The sequence below is a fragment of the Colobus angolensis genome, unplaced genomic scaffold, assembly GCF_000951035.1.
Source record: "Colobus angolensis palliatus isolate OR3802 unplaced genomic scaffold, Cang.pa_1.0 Scaffold158, whole genome shotgun sequence".
NCBI classification, from domain to species: Eukaryota; Metazoa; Chordata; class Mammalia; order Primates; family Cercopithecidae; genus Colobus; species Colobus angolensis.
In genome coordinates, this window is record NW_012114688.1 from 8960580 (window position 1) to 8982281 (window position 21702).

The 21702-nt window shown below is 34.3% G+C and overlaps 1 protein-coding gene across 1 annotated transcript in view; it reads left to right on the plus strand.

Moving 5' to 3' along the window:
* The window catches only part of LOC105508112 (serine/threonine-protein kinase TNNI3K), a 305390-nt gene that overhangs the window by 33497 nt on the left and 250191 nt on the right, over window positions 1–21702 (plus strand). The gene's annotated exons all lie outside the window — the stretch shown is intronic.

Genomic DNA, 21702 nt, shown 5'->3' on the forward strand with positions numbered 1-21702 from the left:
TAAATGTAATGAGAATGTCAACCATGTAAAAGGAGAGAAAAGAATTTCAAGCTTAAGGAATGGCACTTGCAAGGACCCTGAGGCCTAAAAAGCTGGGTGAGATTGAGGGACATAATTGAGCCAGAGTTTTAGAGTGGAGTGAGCTGGAGGAAGAATGATGAAGACAAGGTCTGGTGAATGGTTTCAAGCCAAATCACACAGTGTTTTAAAGGTCACAGGAAGGACTCTGGATCTTGTCTTAAATTTAAAGTATTAATTTTATATATCCTATTATGAGAAGAACTTCCATTTGCATGATTTGGCTAACTTCACAAATCCTCATGGAATAGTTTTTATTGCCGCTGCCATTTGATAGATATAAAACTAAGGCTCTTATATAATAATTGTCTTGACAAATGACAAAGCTATTGAGGAAAAGAACCATGTTTGGAATCCTGATCATTTTACTCAAAATCCCATGATTGTCACACTTTATCAATTGTGGAAACACCAATAGCTCAACAATGTAAAAGATGAGAAGTCTCACATCATCATTATTAAATAGTTATGTTTCTCCCTTTTAGTGATGTTGCAAATTCAATTATACCTTCTTCACTAATACACACACATATACGCACACAAACTGTGAACAAATAGAGCTGCATATAAAATTATACATGAAGCCTATAAAATAGATGTGATCCATCTCTCTTAACAGTGTCATTTCAAAGGGCTCTTACATACGATAAATATTAAAATATCTCATTGAGAGCAAAATAGTTTCCTTCATGTTGACATTTCCACTCCTTTCCATATCACCTTATTTCCTGGAAAATAAATCCTTTTGGTGAGATTCATTGTAAATATAAGTGAGTTTGTGTTACTTGTGAGGAAAGGGGAAATTCCATTAGATTCACTTAAATATAAATGTTTTCCAAAAAAAGAAAGAAAAAACTGAGGCCAGTGATAAAGTAAATGAGTAGTAAACATTAAGAAATCTGGGGGAAATAATTTATGAGTTAGACACTAAGTTCTAGCAAAACATGATCAACCTCTTAATGTGGGAAAATGACAGACTATGTCTTCAAAACAAAATCCTTTTTTTCCTAATGTGTTGATTACATTTGTGAATGATAGCATTACAAAGGCTTCTAAAGCAAAGAGGTTAAGAGCTTAGTTTCTTCGTCTTCTATTCAAATAGCTCTGTTTTCTTTCTTTCTAAATCATAATATGGAAGAAGGTATTACATTGATTTTACCAGACTTAGGGCAAACTTCACCAAAGTGTTCCAAATAGATCTCTACTCTTGCCTTGCAATTCTTCATGGGTTTTCTGACTTCCCTCAGTAGCTGATATTTGATGACTTTTACAGTCAACAGCTAACACGGCAAAAAGCCAGTATAGATACATTAGCTTTTATTCTCTTCTTCTATGGGGGGGCTAATTAAATTACTGATCAAATAATAAAGAAAAATGTACCCAAAAATATCTAAAATAATTATATTCAAAATGAATGTATTTGTTGGATTATTCTTTGAAAACTATTAGCATTGACTCTTGACCAATGTGGGAGTTAGGAGCACTGATCCCCTGTACAGTTGAAAATCTATATATACATTTTGACCACCCTGAAACTTAACTATTTATAGCCTACTGCTGATTAGAAGCCTTATTGATAATATAAACAGTCCGTTATCACATATTTTTAATGTTACATGTATCATATACTATATTCTTAAAGTAAGCTAGTGAAAAGAAAATGTTATAAAGAAAATCATAAGGAATAGAAAATATATTTACTATTTATTAAGTGGAAGTGGATAATCATAAAGGTCTTCATCGCCATTGCCTTCACATTGAATAGGCTAAGGAGGAGGAGGAAGAGGAGGGGTTGGTTTTGTTGTCCCTGGGGAGGCAGAGATGAAAGAAAATCCATGTATATGTGAACTCGCACAGTTCAAACCTGTGTTGTTCAAGGGTCAATTATAATTGTAGTAAATACTCACTGTCAATATATCTTTACCCATATGTATTAATTCATTTAACATTTTTGAGTCCCTATTTTGTCTATAAATGGTTAGAATATAGGAATATAGGAATGATACAACAAAATAAGACATAGATCTTCCCCCTAAATATTTTGTAATGTAACTGGGCACACAAAATAAATATGCAGAAAAAACATATAAGCAATTCAAAAGTAAAAAAGCAATATACTTATAAGTAAGGAGTAGGAAGGATGAGAGTAGGTTTGATAATTAGGAATACAGGTGTTCCTCAACTTATGATGGGATTATATCTGAGTAAATCTATCACGAGTGGCAAATATCATAATGGAAAGTGCATTTAACACACCTGCCTTACTGAACATCATAACTTAGCCTAGCTACATTAACCGTGCTCAGAACTCTTACACTAGTCTACGGTTGGGCAAAATCATCTAACAGAGTACCTCTTTTATAAGAAAATGCTGAATATCTTATCTAATTTATTGAATACTGTATTAAAAATGAAAAGCAGAATGGTAGTATGGGTACTCAAAGTATAGTTTTCACTGATATGTATCACTTTCACGCCATTGTAAAGTCAAAAAATTGTAAGCTGAATCCTCATAAGTTAGGGGTTATCTATAATTAGAACATAATAATATAGAGAAAATCTCAGAGAACACAAAATTAGAAGAGTTAAGAGTTTAGTGAGGATAGAGATTGTATAAGTCCATTTTCACACTGCTAATAAGACATACCTGAGACTGGGCAATTTTCAAAAGAACAAGGTTTAACTGGACTTACAGTTCCACATGGCTGGGGAAGCCTCACAATCATGGTAGAAGGCAAGGAGAAGCAAGTCATATCTTACATGGATAGCATCAGGCAAAGAAAGAATAAATGAGACGCAAAAGCGGAAACCCCTGATCAAACCATCACATCTCCTGAGACTTATTCACTACCATGAGAACAGTATTGGGGGAACCACCCCTATGATTCGATTATCTCCCACTTTGTCCCTCCCACAACACATGGGGATTATGGGAGTACAATTCAAGATGATATTTGGGTGGGAACACAGAGCCAAACCATATCAGAGATTAATGTGGACTCAAAGAGTTAGGGAAGGAGTTATGAGAGGGGATTTAAAACTGAACTAATCTTTAAAGAATGATGAGAACTAAACAGCAAAAATAAGAGGGATCTGGCCCAAAATCAGGAAGGAAAGAATGAGCTAAGCACATTTAAGGGACAGTGAGTTAAATGATAACATGAAACAAAGTGTGAAGAGTCCCTGTAGGTAAAATTAGGTGTTAAGAATGGACCAGACTAAAGAAACTTGGAGAGTAGAAGTCTAAGGAGTTTAATTCAATGAGAGAAGCAATTACTGTGGTATAATATATAACACATAAGAGTAGGTGGTGTGGCAGATTAAGAGATTAGTAGAACACAGAATTTCTCACTCTTTAAAGAAAGTTAAAAGAACCAATGTGATTTTTTTCCCCCATAGGAAATAGGGAGCTATTGAGAAAATATTTCGGCAAGAGAATAATTGGAGATTTGATAAGTAATGTGTTTAAAAGGATTTCTTTGACTGCATTATTTAGCATGAATTCTAGTGCGATTACATGATGATTAAACAAACAAAGATAAAAGCTTGCGTAAAGGATTCAATTTGGAGGAAAAATCAATTAGCTCCACACATGTTGATTTTCTGATGACATCCAAATTTTCAAGTGGAAATGCTCATTAATCATTTAGAAACACACAAACGACATTTAATGGACACATTTGGGCTTAACATAAATTTTTAGAGATTATATATAGAGGTAATATTTAAAACCATAACAACAGCTTAAAGTTGTATATTGGGCATAATGGATGGTCCAAAGACTGAGCCTGAGAGAATCTCCACAGAGACTTAAGGAATTATTGAATAGCCACTGAAGGAAACAAAGAATTGCTCAGTGATGTGAAAAGGACTAGGATTATTTTAATATTACAATTAGGAGAGTTTCAAGAGTTAAAGGATCCTGGGTATCAAAAAGGTTAGTGTAGAAAGGTAGAGCACATTGGGATAAAATATACATCGAGTATTTCCTTACTATACTAAAAATTTAGGTGCTTATTCCACTCCTATTTTTTATTGTCGTGGTTAGCAGGAATAGCAACGGATCAGTGGGTGTTCCGTTTCATTAATAGTCACTGTCTTTTATTGCCCACCTTTCTCTGTGAAACAATAGCTGATGTTAAGGCTGACAGGACTCTTTGTCTCCACATATCAAATTCAGACCTTCCATTAGTGTCTCAAGTGTGTTTGTCCTCCCATAATTGTGAATTCTATTAAACAATCTTACAATAAAATTTACATTGACTAGGCAGCTGTCTTCTTCAATAATAGAAGAGAACATGTGCTGCAGATTCCTAGACATGCTGACTACAATTTGGGACTCAGATTTAAATTTACTGTGCTTTGAAGAGTAGGCAAATATTAGTTGTCCCAGGTTTCAATACTTCTCTTTGACTGATACATCCATCTATCAATACATTTGCATATGCTGCTTTGTACAAGGCCTAAGATCCTGTCAGCAATCAATAAACACGCATTAAATCCTCTTCTTCCCTTTAGGGTTGGAGAATGTGAGTCATTTGCTTTCTCAGGCATGGAAAAGGAAAAATATTAGCTAACATTTGGTGGTACTTTATTATTCACATATATTTGTCATTTGGTGGTTTTGTGAGATAACTACTGTCAGACTCAGTTTATTAGTGAGGAAACTGAGGACTGGAGAAGTTGAATGACATCTACATGGGCATTCAGATGATAGATAAATAAGCTAGATGGGACTCCAACCTGGTGATCTACCTGCACGTCTGTAGTCTTATAAATAAAAGAGCAATTACTCCCCAGAGACTCTTCTGTTTATTGCTATAACACAGCTTATGCCCACAAGACACGCAAAAAAATGCAGAAAGTGAAAAAACAAACTGAGTATGTCACTATCTAAAGCCCAGGCATTACTACATATATGATTAAAGCAACATTAAATGATTCAAAACTAATTTTATAACGCATTCACCATATGGGCATAACCTATGGAAGTACAATGTAGGTATATGAGAACACAACACACTCACACCACAGGTGTAAAACACTTTATACTTAGTCAACTAACTCTTTAAAAAGTTGTTTCTCTGGTGTTTCGTGCTGTAGTTTCTGCAGTTGCCAGAAGTCAAATCAGTTTTCTGCAGCCGTTGACAATTGTTTGAGCTGTTTGAGCAGTGAACAGAAAGGTATGCAGTAAACAAGTAAAACCAATGTATAATATATAGCGGTTGTGGAGTGGTTTTCTTTTTACAGAAAAGTGTACTTTCATATACACCTTGTGAGGTGAGAGCATTATTCATAGTTGAACTTATTCTATCCTACCATATCCCATTTTCAAATTGTAAACACTTATCCAATCACTGCTTCAGACATGCTTCCCAGTTATTTTGGAATTTATTTCTGATTTCAAGGAAATGCACTCAGTATTGTTTCAATTCATTCTTTACTAAATCATCTAAATGTTTCAGTAGAGAATTTTGTTTACCAAGAAGCCATGGACTCTGTGTAAGTTATTTTTTAATGATGGCTTTAGTTTTCTCTCCAAAGGCACAAATGACAAAATGCTTAGAATTATAAAATGTGGTTTCTCTCTCTCTTTCTCTTATTATTATTATTTTTTTTTTTTAGAGAGAAGGTAGTCATGAGTTTTTTACCTAAACAGTAGCAGGTCTGTCCCAATCTTGTGAATAGGCAATAGTCCCTTGTGAACTCCATTTGGAATCAGAACAAATAGTGAAACAAAGTAATAGTTAATGCTTTGAATAGATAACTTTGTACTGACCATATTAATTGACTTAATCCTCAGTTGAGATTTTCTCCTTATTTTCCTCAGATGAGAAAATCAAAGTAAAAATAAGTAATTTGTCAAGGTGACAGAGCCAAAAATTTGTAGAACAGGCCTTCTCATGCCACCTAGCTTCAGAGCCGGCTCTCGCTCACTGTGCTACACTGCTTCTCTCCTGATCCAAACAGTAACTTCTCAGCTCACCTGACCAGAATTTAAGCTTTGGACATGATACATGGAAGCTTACAATGTGTGAGGAAAACATGCCATATCTGCAGATCTGAACCATCTCAAAGACCAAGCACATTAAGATATTCTGGTGCCTTTTTGTATGGTCCCCATTCTTTTGGGCTCTATTATTTTTCTCTAAAATTTCTGCATTACATTTTTAATAGCTTTGTTGAGATAAAATTCACATACTATATAATTCATCCATTTAAAATGTACATTTCAATGGTGTTTAGTATAGTTGCAGAGTTGCATAATCATAATCACAATCTAATTTTAGAATATTTTTGTCACCCAAAAAGGAAACTTTATACCCATTAAGTAGTCAGTCCCACCCACCCCTCACTGCCAAGACAACCATTAATCTACTTGCCATCTCTACAGATTGCCTATTCCAGACATTTTATACAAATGGAATTATTTAACATGTGGTCTTTTTGTGACTGTATTCTTTTACTTTGTGTAAAGTTTTCAAGGTTCATTCATGTTCAATAAGATTGATTTCTATCAAAATTATGTTATAATTATATATGACTGATATATAATTACATATCAACTGAGAGTATAAATGCAATTCTCTTTCTACTATCTGTCTATTTTCATTATAAATCAATGCTGGAAGGAAATCGTCAACAAAAACTTCAAGTCCCCATACTGCACTTCTAGTCACAAGAATGTGCCTAAATTATCAGGCTAGGAACACCCCCATGAGAGAAAGTGGCCAAGTGGGGCCTCTTCCTGAATTGGCAGGCCACCTCTTACCTGGGTACTGGACAAGGCCCCTACTCCAGATGATTAATCCTCCTTCCCACCACAGGCTCACTCTTTGCATTCTTAAGCAGTTATGACTCTGTAAAAATGCAGAAGTTTCTAATGCTTCAGTTGCAGTTAGCTTTTTGTAATTAAAATTTTAGTAATCAGTTCATAGGCTAAAGCTTTCCTAATCAAAGTCTGATTTATTGATCAGCAATATAGTATGACCAGTGAACTTGTTAGAAAATAGAATCTCAAGCCTACCTCGGACCTGCCTATAATTAGCATTTTAAGAAGATTTCCAGGTGATTCATATGCATATTCAAATTTAAGACACCCTCACCTAAAGAGTATTAGAAGAAATTAGATTTAAAAGAGATATGTGGGCTGGGTGTGGTGGCTCACGCCTGTAATCCCAGCACTTTAGGAGGCTGAGGCGGGCAGATCACGAGGTCAGGAGATTAAGACCATCCTGGCTAACATGGTGAAACCCTGTCTCTACTGAAAATACAAAAAATTAGCCGGGCCTGATGGCAGGCGCCTGTAGTCCCACCTACTCGGGAGCCTGAGGCAGGAGAATGGTGTGAACCCGGGAGGCAGAGCTTGCAGTGAGCCGAAATCATGCCACTGCACTCCAGTTTGAATGACAGAGCAAGACTCTGTCTCAAAAAAAGAGGAAAGAAAAGAGGCACTGGAAAGGGTGGGAAAGACAATCTTGCATTGCCTAAACTCTTCCCCCCTTCCTCACTGGCGGCACGGCATGGCACAGAGAGAGAATCTATGTGTCTGGGAGAGAGAGAGAGAGCAAAGTGATCGTCAGACTTTGCATTGGAATTCAATGCTGGCCTATCATAGTGGAAAACAATATAGGGCAGAATTCTGCCAGCCCCCATGGAGGAAGCATTTAGACCACTCTCAGCCAGAAGGTAAGCCTCCACTGTAGCAGTAGGAACCTGACTTCTAGCTAGCTCTACCATTGGTTGACTATAGTGCTGGGATCCTGAAAAAATTTGAAAGGCCACAAGGACTACAGTATTTGGGCAAGTACTGATGCCCTTCTGGGCTTGCAGCCAGTGGACTTGGGGTGCACATGACCCAGTGAGACCCCAGTGGTGGTGACCAAGGGAGTACTTGCATCACCCATCTCCCAACTCCATGCAATGCAACTTGGGGAGAGACTTCTTTTGCTTGGGAAAGGGAGAAGGAAGAGTATAGAGGACTTTGTCTTGCAACTTTGGTAACCCGCTCAGCTACGGTAAAATAAAGCAACTAGCAGATTCTGGAAGCCCTCTCCTGATTCCAGGCCCTGGCTACTGAACAGTGTTTCTAGACCCACCCTGGAACAGAAGGGAACCCAGTGCGCTGAAGGGAAGGACCCAGGCATGGCAGGATTCACCACTTGCTGATTAAAGAGCCCTCAAGCCTTGAATAAACAAGAGTGGTAGCCAAGAAATAGTCACCACAGGCTTTGGGCAAGACCCAGTACTATGCCGGCTTCAGGTGTGACCCAACGCATTCTCAGCTATAGGAAAGTAATTTATCCTCCCTCGGCCTCAATTTTCTAGTTTTAGAAAGTGGATTATACTATCACCCACCATAATAGTTGTGTGCGTGTGTGTGTGTGTGTGTGTGTGTTTGTGTTAAATGACAATATATGTCAAATGCTTAGACACTACCTAGCACATAAACTTTAGGAAGGTTAGCAATCATTTTTATTTGTTCTGTTTTGTTTCTGATTTTACTGTTATATATTTCTAAAGAACAAATGTGGTATCCTAGGTAGAATAAAACATTAATGTACAGTTTAACTTAGGGAAATTTAATATCCCCATTATATTGAGTCTTCTATTTCAGAACAAATTCTTTCTATGTATTCAAGTTTCTTTTTCGATGTTTCAGCAGAATATTCTTCTCATAGATTTGTTAAAATTTGTTCCTAAGTATTTTATCTTTTCATTGCAATGTGAATGACATTTTCTAATTTGTTATAGTGTGTGTATCCTATATACACACTATATAAAACATATTAAAAATCAAGAAATATTGGTTCTTGATTTTTAAGTTTAAACCATTAAACTTACTGATTTGTTTTATTGTCATATTTTTTAGATGAGTCTTTTGGAACTTCCTGGTTTACAATTAAATTTCAATATATGGTGATAATTTTGCTTCCCGTCCGATAATTAAACATCTTGTTTCTCTCTTTCCTAATTGCAGTGGTTGATATTTTCAGAACAATTATCATTTTTCAATTGAATTGGCATCGTACTATTGGAATGAAACACAATTGGTCATGGTACATTATTCCCTTAGCTTGTTGCTAAATTGTTTTGCTAATATTCATAAGTGAGGTTGGTCTATGGTTTTCTTTTTTGTCTTATGGCATTAGTTTACAAGGCTGCCATCACAAAATATCATAGACTGAGTGGCTTAAACAACAGAAATGTATTTTCTCACAGTTCAGGACAACAGAAGTTCAATATCAAGGTATTGGTGAATTTCATTTCCTCTGAGGCCTCTCTCCATGATTTGCAGATGCATTCACTGTATGTTAACATGGTCATATCTCTGTGTGTGCACATGTCTGGCATCTTGGTCTCTGTGTTCTAATCTACTCTTTTTATAAGGTCACCTGTCATATTAATTAAGGTCCACCCTAATGACCTTATTTTAACTTAATTACTTCTTCAAAGGCTCTATCTCTAAATAGTCACATCCTGAGGTATTATGGGGTTAGGGCTGCAACACATGAATTTGAGGGGACACAATTCCCCTTAATAATTATCCTTGTCAGATTTTGAAATAAATGTCATAATGAATCTGTAAAAATAATTTGGATCTTTTCTCTGCCTTTTTCTGTCTGTCTCTTTCTCTGAATCTGTTACGTAGCCTGATGTCATTGTCATTTCACACAATACAGCAATATTACCTTGTCTCTGATAAGTCTCCCAAAATTTCACAGGCAGAGAAACAAATCCTGTTTCTGTAGGAGTCCACCAATATGCACACCTTGGACTACCATAATTTGGATATGGAAAACATGGCAAGGGCCAAATATGCCAGCTAATGCACATCATTACAAATTACTGTTTAAATATCTCTCTAGTGAATGCCATTCATGATTGATAGGTATTATAATCACCATTCATTGTCATTAACTTTATAGGTTTCTGTACTTGATTTTTGTACTCATATGCAGTTCCACAATGCCAAAACTTGACGTATCTTCATTTCAAACAGTTAAGTTTCTGAAACTAAACCTTTATTTTACACATAGTCTTAAATATCTAAGACTCAATTTAAGAATACTGCTTATTCTGTGGCATTCAAAAATGGTTTTCTCAGGAGTTGAAACCATAAACTCTATACCCCATTACTGAGTGTGCCCTGTGTTACAGAATACTCTTTATTAAAGGCAAAAAAGCAGTCTACTACTCTGCAGGATTTTGGTCTGGAGATAAACACAAGATCACAGATCATGTATTATTATCAGTTATTTTAAGGTCTCAGAGCAATTCTCTAAGCATGTATCAATTGTAAGGAGTAATATAAAAAGATACTAGCTCGTCAATTTCTTTTTGTCACTCAGGTCTTTGCCATAGACTCTGTTGGCTTTATTAAACATTAAGTATTGCTTTCAGGGTGAGGTAGAAGAGCATAAGCAAGAAAAGCTTTATAGGCTAATAAAAATGTAAATGAGATGTTCATCAGCTTGCTGCCCTGGAAAATGATGGAAGAAACATTACCTGAAAAATTAGATTCAACGATTATTGCTAATCAAATCAACCTGAAATGAGAAATCCCTTTGTAACCATTTGTGTTAATTTGCATCCTTATGCCAATCTTTCTATGCACTGAATTTGCTTCCAACATCCTAGGTCCTCCATACATATATATATAGATAGATATAGATAGATAGATAGATGATAGATAGATAGAGATAACGTATATACACAATTATTTATAGAGAGAAATATATACATATATGTATGTGTGTAATTCATTTTATTAACATGTGTTAGCTAAACAGAAATATTTCTGTTACATATTTGCAGCAGTTGATAAGAAACACCTATATATTTTAATAACATCTGCACTTAACCTTCTTTTTGCATGCCATACTCACTACCAGGAATTTGAAGACAGAGTTGTAAATCAAAATTTCTATAGCATGTTAAAGTCACATCCTCAGAGTTTGGAAGCCTCTGAGCTCACTATGTCTCATGAGGACAGGAAATTCTTCTTCTTCTTCCCCTTAATTAGGAATACATTGTAATATTAATATTTTTTACCTGACCTTTGAATACAGTAGTAAAATAACAAGTGGGGACTACTTACTTTTTCTCGGGGATGATTCATCTTGGGATGGTGTTTAGACAGTGGCCTTTGAGTATTAGATATTCTATAAACATTGTGTGAGTTGTTCTTGATGACTCCCTTTGGTGGATCTCCAAAAACCCTTTAGAAACTTGCTGAGGGTTGTGTGGAGGGAGAGGCTAAAGCCCCCATAACTGACTCTCAGCAACTGTCCTCTCTCACAGAATGTCTCTTTTGCGGTGACCCTTAAAGGCACTTGGCACATCTGCTAGTTATCAGTTGTTAGTCAATACATTAGGTTGGTACAAAAATAAATGTGGTTTTTGCAATTATTTTTAATCTAAAAAAAAACTGCAATTACTTTTGCACCAACCTAATAGTTATTGTAAAGGATGGAACTTTTAAGCAAGGCACACAAACCTTCTAAAGTCACTCTGAGAAGCAATTCAGAGTAGCTTCCAACTGCATCTTTCATTTTGCTGCCATTTTACTTTTTTCTCTGCCCTAAAGCAAATCTCAGGTTACTAACTAACCCATTTATGCCAGAAGTTGCACATTTTTGTATGTGAAAAATCAGACCTTGGCGATGACCTTGAGCAGTAGGATATAAATAACTCCCACAAGCTTAGCGTTCCAGTAATGGAACACTAGGCATAAATGGGCTAACTCCCTCAACTCTGGGCTTAGTTTCTCATAATTACTGCAGATATCCACATCTGGGCAGGTCTTGCCAATAGTTGAAGATCTTTTTTCTCATAATTTGTCCTGAAAAGATATATATTGAGCTATTCAGGAGACTTGAGAAAAGTTCCAAGTTTAATAGGATAAAGGACAGTGGATACACATTTTTTTTTTTGTCCAGAAATATAAAAGATTATTCCTAGTTAGTGGCCAGTATGTTCCTTCACTCTTCTCTGAATTCATTCTGTCATTCTGCTCCTGGACTTCCTACAATAGTACCTTGACTTATAAAGCCCGTGTCCAGATCTTTTACAGTCCACTTCATTCAAAACGCTCCTGAAAATTCAAGGGGCTCACTAACACATGGCTTTGGTAGAGGCATTCTCCTGAACAAAAACCTTTCTGACCTCAAAGTACACCTAGCAAAGGATTGAGTGGTGATAATCTAGCTCTCCTACCTCTTTAGCCATGGGTCTTTATGCTCTTTATCTTGCAAAACATGCTCTAAATTAAATTAACTGCTACCCATTTGTAGGCCCTGTGCTTCTACAACATTATAGTCTCTTTATGGTTTGCCTTTTCTACCCATCCCCAAAGCCCAGATGAAATGCCACTTCATAAAACTGTTTGATCCATCTATCTTGAACTTTTTCTGTGCTCTGAACAACCACAACGTTTTATTTGTACCTTTCTAATAACATGTAACACCACCTGTTTCATGAGCGTGGTTTTATTTGATTATTTTATTATACTCTTTTTTGAACACAGGAACTGCACACTAGAAATCATCATATTTCTCACAGGTTCTGATATTGTGATTTTTGCATATAGGAGATTTTTAATAAATTTCTGTCAAATGACTAATAATTATTCAAGTGTTTTAGAAATTATACAGAATGAAGAAAATTATTTCTCCTCTCCATAAAAGCAGAAGAGATTATAATGATACATTTCATGAAGAAAGTAGCTTACAAAATTACAAGCAATTTTCATGAATAGCTTCAAACAAATTAGTCTTAAAACCTGTAAAAAGTATCACAGCCTTAAAAAAAATCATGACAATTAAGTGATGTCAGCAGTATGGCAGAATAGGTGTTTCCATTGCTTGTCATCTCACAGAAATATCAATTAGAGGAACTATCCACACACAAAAATATCTTCACAAGAGCTAAGAAATTCAGATGAGAGATTATGGCATCTGAATGGAGCAGAGAAATCAGCAAAGACACATTGAAGAGGGCAAGAAGAATAGCTTTATGTTATGCGTGTCACCTTTCCCTAAAGCCTGTGGAGTTCAGTACAAATAGAGATACCCTCCATGTAAAGGAAGAGAATAAATGAGTCCCTAACTTCATTGCAGGCCCCAGCACTATGCCTACCCCAGTGGATCCCAGAAGCAGGCCAGTCCTCATGGCCCCAGACCTCACTGTGGCCCCCATGGCACCAGCATCCAGGCCCATGGCACTGCCAAACTAGCCCCTGTAGCCTGTGGCCTCAGGCCTCAGGCTCATTCTAATATCAGACAAGCCCTCACAGCCTCAGGCTCCAGTCCTGTTCTGGGCCCACCCCAGTGCCAGGAAGGCCCCCATAAGTCAAGCTACAGGCCAGCCCTAGTAGACCCAGGTTCTAAGTCCTCCTACATGAACTCAGGTACTAGGCTCATCCGTATGGACCCAATGTCCAGGACCTCCCCAGTAGACCCAGGCTCTAGGCCTGCCCCTACAAAATAAGACATTAGACTGACCCATGTGGACTTAGGCACTAGGCCCAGGAACCCCCTGACCTAGGCAGCATGCCAGCTTGCCTGAGGACTCCAGTGGCAAGCCCACTGCAAACCCCAGTGGATAACCTAGTCAGAATCTCTGGACAAGCTGTCTGGTGAAGGGCTTTCCTTGTCAGTCTGTAAAGACTGGAAGAGGTATCTACTTCAAATGCGCAGATACAAATAGAAGGCCACAAGGATCACAAATAATTAGGGAAACATGACACCACCCAGGAAGCAAAGCACCAGGAACTGGCCCTAAGGAAATGAATATTTCTGAACTGCCTGACAAAGAATTAAAAATAATCACCTTAAAGAAGCTCAATGTGCTGCAAGAGAACACAGATATCAGAAGTTCAACAAAGAGGTAGAAACCATAAAAAGAAATCAATCAGAAACTCAGAAGCTAAAGAACACAATGATCGAACTAAAAAATTTCACAGAGAACTTCAACACAATGTGATCAAGCAGAAGAGAGAATCAGTGAGAAAAAAAAAAGAACTAAGGAAAAACAGGTTATTTGAAATTACTCAGAGAACAAAAAGGAGAAAAAGAATGACAAAAGTGGAAAAGCCTACAAGACTTTTGGTACACCACCAAGTAAACTAGTGTATGCATTATTGAGGTCCAAGAAGAAACAGAGAAAGAGAAAGGTGAAGAAAGCTTATTGAAAGATATAATGACAGAAAACTTTTCAAGTTTGGAGAAGGAAATGAATATCCTGATCCATGAAGCCCAAAGAACCCCAAAGATACAGAGGTATTCACTGAGACACATCATAATTAAATTCTCAAAAGTCAAAGACAGAGAAAGAATTTTGAAAGCACCAAGAGAAAAGTGACTCATCACATATAAAGAAACCTTAATAGGGGTATAAGAATATTTATTCAACAAAGGTGGCAGAAACACACAACAGGGACAGGACATTCTCTTCAATAAATGATACTGAGAAAACTGGATATTCTTATCTCACATCATATACAAAAATCAACTCAAAATTGATTAAAGACTTAAATGTTAAGGGCTGAAACTTTAAAACTACTAGAAGAAAACAGAGAAAAGCCTTTTTGAAATTTGTTTGGGCAATGATTTCTTGGCTATGACCTCAAAAACACAAGAAACAAAGTAAAAAAAGATTAATAGGATTGCATCAAACTAAAAAGCATTGGCATAGCAAAAGAAACAATCAACAGAATAAAGAGACAATTTATGAAATGGAAGGAAATATTTGCAAACCATACATATGATAAGGGGTTAATACTCAAAATATATAAGGAACTCAACTCAGCAACTCAGTAAAAAGACAAATATCCCAATCTAAAAACATGCAAAAAACCTGAAAAGACATTTCTCTAAAATAGGAAATACAAATAGCCAAGAAGCATATTTTAAAAATGCTTAATATCACTAATTATCAGGGAAATGCAAATTAAAACTACAATGAGATCTTACCCCATACCATTATAAAATAGCTACTATTGAAAAGGCAAAAAATAGCAAGTATTGACAAGAATATGGAGAAAAGTGAAACTTGGTACAGCAGTTATAGAAAAGAGTATAAAGATTCCTCAAAAAATTCAAAATAGGACTACCATGTGATCCAACAACCTCATTTCTGGGTGTATATTCAAAAGAATTAAAATCAGCATGTTGAAGAGATATCTGCACTCCTACTTTTAAAAAAACGGTGTCTCATTCTATTGCTCTCTCATTCATACTGCAACATTATTCACAATAGCCAAGATATGAAATCAAACAACCTAAGTGTCCATCTATTTATGAATGGATAAAGAAAATGTGGATATAGACTACTACACATATAATATATATGAACATTATTTATCTTAAAATGAAGAAAATTCTCTCATTTGCAGCAACATTAATGAACTGGGAGGACATTATGCCAAGTGAAATAAGCTAGGCACAGAAAGACAAATGCTGCATGATCTCACTTCCATGTAAAATCTAAAAGCTTTAAACTTACAGAAGCAGAGAGTAGAATGGTGGTTGCCGTGAGCTGGATGTGAAGAAACAGGGATGTGTTGATCAAAGGATACAAAGTTTTAGTTATGAAGAATGAATAAATTCTGGAGCTCTAATGTACAATATGGTGTTTATAATTATTAATATTATGTTGTATACTTTAAATTTGCTAAGAGAGTAAATCTTAAATGTTCTTACCACAAAAATGTTAACTATGTGAGGTGATGAATATGATCATTAGGTTGATTGTGGTAATCACTTCACGATGTATATATACATCAATCAAAACATCATGTTGCACAAAATAAATACACACTTTTAATTTGTCAGTTATACCTCAATAAAGGTGGAAAAATAAATTTTTGAACACTTAATATAGGTAAAGCTAAAAGTTATATATGGAGGATGGGGAAAGAGTGTATGTTGTGGCTTGGAGCAACAAGTAAAAAGATTACATCTTCATCTTCCACATAGTGTGGTTAAACAGAAAAAATAAATATTTTTAAAAATCAATTATTTTTACATTGTGGATGTAAATATCCAAAGCAGCAGCTAAATTAGTCAAAGTGCTTATCTTTGGGAAATAATAATGGAAGGAGAAGTAAACCAGAGAACTTTGTTTCTCAAAGTTGACCTTGTAGAACCATTTTTGACTTTAAAAAAGGATATATGCTGTTTTGATTTTTAAAAATTGATTAAAAATGATGATCACATTTTGTCTTTAATTTTTTTTGTTTAAAACCTATCCATTTCTTCTCCCCATTTAATGTATCTTTTGACCATTTAAAATATGAAAAAAGAATTTGGACTTAACCTAATGAAGAAGTTTGACCTAACAAAAGAGACTAATGGGGTTTACGTTTATTCCACTCTACAAAAAAGAAGTCCAATTAACCCGTAGGTAGTATCATTAGTCTTTTAGGTCTGCATGTCTCTCTCTATGAGTTGGCTGAACTTTCCCAATCTTTGTTCTAATCAATAATCTTGTCTCCAGTCTAACATGGAATTGTGATACTGACTTACAGTCCTGTGCTATATCACACAGCCTTGTCATAGATAGCTTCTGATCCACTTGCAAACTGTCAAGATAAATAAGTTTATTCAGATTATTTATATCTGTTTCCCCCACTAACTTCATACTTAGAAAATTATATCTGTCTAGTCCCTCTCCAACTTGATTTTATATCTTTTAGCCTAATACATTGGCTATGACCAAATGCATGACTCACACCGATAATGCTAAGAAGAGCTGAAATGAATTGTTCAAATAAGAGACAGTCACTTTGTTTAGAAGGGAGTACTCCATGAGCCATGTGATAACATAGCTCCTTGGAAATCTAGTCAATCACCATTTTATAGTAAAAACTTATGAATTTTTGTAGCTTGGTGTCTTATTGCCTCTATTACATAGTTGCCTCCAACTTTTCTGGGCATCCGCAGAAAAGTGGAATCCTCCTGTGAATCAAGCAAATTTAGTAACCTCCAATTACTCAAGCACACTGAGCACATACCACATCTGCAGGAATAAACTAGGTATGGGATTAAAGAGATGTATAGAATTGAATCTTTGCTTAACGTATTTTGCCATTCTATTTTTTTTTTTCAAGAGATCAAGTCTGAGCCCTCCCTGGAGAATTATTGAAATAGTGCCTAATTTAGGTAACTAAGCATTTTAACCCTTTCTAACCTTTTATAATATTTGTAATTGAACAAAACCCAGTACCAATATATAAGTAATAAATTTACCTTCAAAATACTGCTGTCAAAATTATGATGCAAACCCTACGTCACATTTTTGCATATCTTTTAACCCAGGAAATTCACTTCTAGAAATTTATTTTACAAAAATAATAAGAGATTGAATTGCAGGGGTGCTTATGCAAAATAAATAAGCAAAATGCCCTAAATGCCCAGCATTAAATATTGATTAAATCAAAACAGTACATGGATATGGTGGGACACTATGCTATCATTAAACATGACATTGTACAAAATTATACATTGACATGAAAAGACACATATAAAAACTTAGTGAAACATGTATAATGCTATTTAAGTTTTGTTGTGACACTAAAGTTTTTTTTCTTTTTAGTTTTTCTTATTACTAGAGTGAATGCATTTTCTTAAATATTCACCTTTACAGAAATGACTACACAATTAATGGCAACACACCTCTCCCCACTTACTCCTACCCAAAGACACCTACTATTGACATTTTGATGGATATTTTCCTAGATTATTTCATGTATGTCTTTTTCAAAAGTAGGATCACACTAAATGCTTCTGAAGCATTCTTTTCTTATTTAAAAAATACAGCAGACAGCTTCTAAGTGTGCACCATGTTCTTTTGTAAACATATGTATTTTGAATATATAGACATGTGTAAAGAGAGAGAAAGAGGCTGTTTAAAGAATAATTATTAAGTGGATATCCATACAACCACTACCAGTTTAAGAAGTAGATAATTTCTAGTTCCCCAGAGAATCTTCATGAGAACTTCTGACTTCATATCTGTCTCCTTCTTCTAGAGTAATCCCTCTCTCTCTATGATTACTATTCCTTTGCTTTCCTAGATATTAAATATATGTATATGTATGTGTAACTTTGTGAATATATATCTCTGTATAAAATCATTAATTATATATTTTAATTATTTCTGTTCTTGAACTTTATGTAAATGAAATCAAAGGCATATTTTTGTGACTTTATTATTTATTGTGACTTCTTTGTGAGTGATCACTTATGACATTTTAACAATTTTCATATGCATGTGGCTGTTACATAGCCACATAATATATGTTTAAATAGGTCTTATGTACCAGGGAAGGTTCTAAGCACATTATACAGATTATCTTGTTTTATGTAGTGGATAGGTATCATTATTAGTTTGATTTTACGAATTGGAAAACTGAGTTTCAGAAAAATTAAATAACTTAATGTAGGTCACACAGCTAGTAAGTGCTGTAGGTTATATTCTATCCTAAGGTGACTGACTTCATAGTCTGTGATCTTAACCATAGTTCCAACCTGCTTTCTGTTATGGAGAAGTATGCTACAGATGCCTTCTGCTTATTTATGGTTAATGCTTTCATATATTAAGAATCCTCCAAGATTCAATTTCATAAAGATATTTTAAATTATTATCTTACAGTTTGATGGTTTGCCTTCAATATTTAAGTGTCTTACCTACCTAATACTGATTCCAGCATGGGTTTAACTTAATTTTTTGACATGTTCAATTGTCTCAACACCTTTCATTGAAAAGCGTATGTTTTCCTTATTAATAATATAAAATACTAATTCTGTCATATATCAAGAGTCCATTTAATTGTAAATCTGTTTCTAGATCCCTGTTCTGTTCATTTGATTTATTTGTCTAGTCATTCAACATCCTATATAAACTTGCTCAGAATAGTCTCTTAATAATTTGAATTTTCTATCAATAGTGGCATATTCTTTTTTATTTCTGATACTGATTATTTTAGTCTCTCTTTTTGTCAGTCTTATCAGAAATCAGAAGTTTAGCAAATTTTTATCTTTGCAAAGAACCAACTTCTGGCTTTGTTGAATTTCTCTGATATTATATGTTTGTCTTTTTTTTTTTAATCAATTTCTGCTTCTATCTTTCTTAACTTCATATAATTTCACTACTCTTTTTCTAATTTCTTAAGATGGATACATAGCTTAGCTTATTTTTTTCTAGCTGCATTTTAGGCTACACATTTCTAAGTTCTGTTTGTGGTACATTTAAGTTTTAATATATTTTGTTACCGTTCAGTTTAAAACTTTTTACTTCTACTATAAATTCTTTTTGGACCCATAAATTATTTAGAAGTAGGTTTCCAACTTTACAAACTTAGTGTTTTTAAATTATCTTTATATTGATTTTTAAGTTAGTTGTACTATAAACAAAGAACTTTGTCATTAGTTTTCCAGTATTTGAAATGCATTGAGTTCTGCTGTAAGGGCCAATATTTGGTCAATTTTGTGAATGTTCTCTTTATTCTTGAAGTGAATATGCATTCTGCAGTTGTTTGCTACACAGATTATAGGTGCAAATTTGATCAAGGGCTTAATTGTGTCCTTCATATCTTTTATATTTTTATTGTTTTTTTCTTGGTTTATTTATCAATTTTGTGTTAAAAATTTTTCACCATGGTTGTAGGTCTTGCTGTTTCTTGTGGAAGTTCTATAAGGTTTTGCCTAATATATTTTGATGCTATGTGTTATTGATATAAAATTTAACATGGTTTAGAGTTTCCTGGGGTGAATTAATGAATACATTACAATAAATTGAACTTCTTTATCTCTAGCAATGGTTTACTTTATCCATGAAGTCCAATTTTTCCCTTATCAATTTAATCATATGAGACTTCATTGCTTAGAATTTATTGGACATATCCTTTTCTATCCTGTTATTTTAAGCCTTCATAACTGTTTTACTTTAAAGGCATTTTGTAAATGGCATAGAATTGAATTTTATTCTATCCTAGACAGATATTCTTTTGCCTGAAAGATTAATTCACTTTTATTAGCTATTACCACTTACATATTTGGAGTTAAATCTACCAACATATTTTGTATTTCCATTTGCTCCATCTTGTCCTACGTCAAATATTAAGTGCCTGTATATGTGGTGATCTGTTTCTAGACTCTGTATTAACCTAGTCTTATACTAACCTACTGTTGTTTGTTGTATGTCAATACCACTGTATCTTCCTTGCTGAAGCTTTACAATGAGTTTTGACATCCAAGCATATGAATGTAGTAATCTTCTTCTTCTTTAAGATTTTCTTTGTTACTTTTTGGCTTTTTACATTTTATTATATATCAAAATCAGGTTGGTAATTTTGTGATTTTTGATAGAAATATTTTAAAAATTTAAATTAAAATTTTTATTTGTTTCTTGCTGCTAATGAATAAAAATATAATTTTTGTACATTGGCCTTGTTTCTAGTTATTTTAATTCACATTTTAATGATTTATATTTACTATGTGAATGATTAGATTACAAATAGATTCTTCTATCCTTAGTTTTCTATTTCTTTTTCTTTCCTTACTTCACTGGCCCTCTAGAACAATGTCAAACAGAAATGGTGACAAAGAATGGCCCTGTTTTATTCCTGATTTTAGGGATAAAATTGTATTTCAGCATTAACTATAGAGTTTCTATAATTTTGTGTTTATTTTCTAAATATATATAGACATTTTTATCACATTAAGAATTGTTTCCTTCTATTATTAGTTTGCTAAGAATTTAGTCAACAATTAATATTAATATTAAATTGTTAGCAAATGTATTTTCTTATCTATTGAGATCATTATGTAGTTTTCTTATATTATTTCATTAATATGCTAATTTACATTGGTTTTGAATGCTAAATTAATTTTGGATTCCTAACATAAGCAGCACTTTTTCTGACATGTTGTCATTTTTATACTCATTGAATTCAAGATTGTTGATATTTTTATTTATTTTTTAATTTACAATTAAAAATTATATATATATATTTATGGGGTACAACATGATGTTTTGACAGATTATTGATATTTTCTTTAGAAATTGTGCAACTGTATTTGAAAGACATTTCCTGTAATTTTTTTTTCTCATAATGTTAGAACACCCTGGCCTCATAGAAGAAATTAGACACTTTTATTATTTGGAAAAGTTTGTGAAGATTTCTGTTATTTCCTCCATAAATATTTAATAAAATTATCTAGTAAATTTATCTAGGATATGGGTTTTCTTTCTGGAAATGTGTTTAAATTATGAATTTGATATTTTCAGTAGATATGAATAGTGGGTTTGTGGGAATCAGTTGATACTGACACTGGCTCAGGGTGCATTTTGCACACCTCTTTCTAACTCTCTGCTCAGTGATGTCATGCAAGTAGCTTAAAATTAGCCATTGCGGAAATATTTACAACACAAAAATCAAAAAAAGTGTGGATTATATTTTGAGAACTGAAGGAAAACTTACATTTTTCACTTCTTCCTATGTTCATTTTTGTTGTTGTTGTTGTTTATTATACTTTAAGTTCTAGGGTACATGTGCATAACGTGCAGGTTTGTTACATATGTATACTTGTGCCATGTTGGTGTGCTGCACCCATCAAC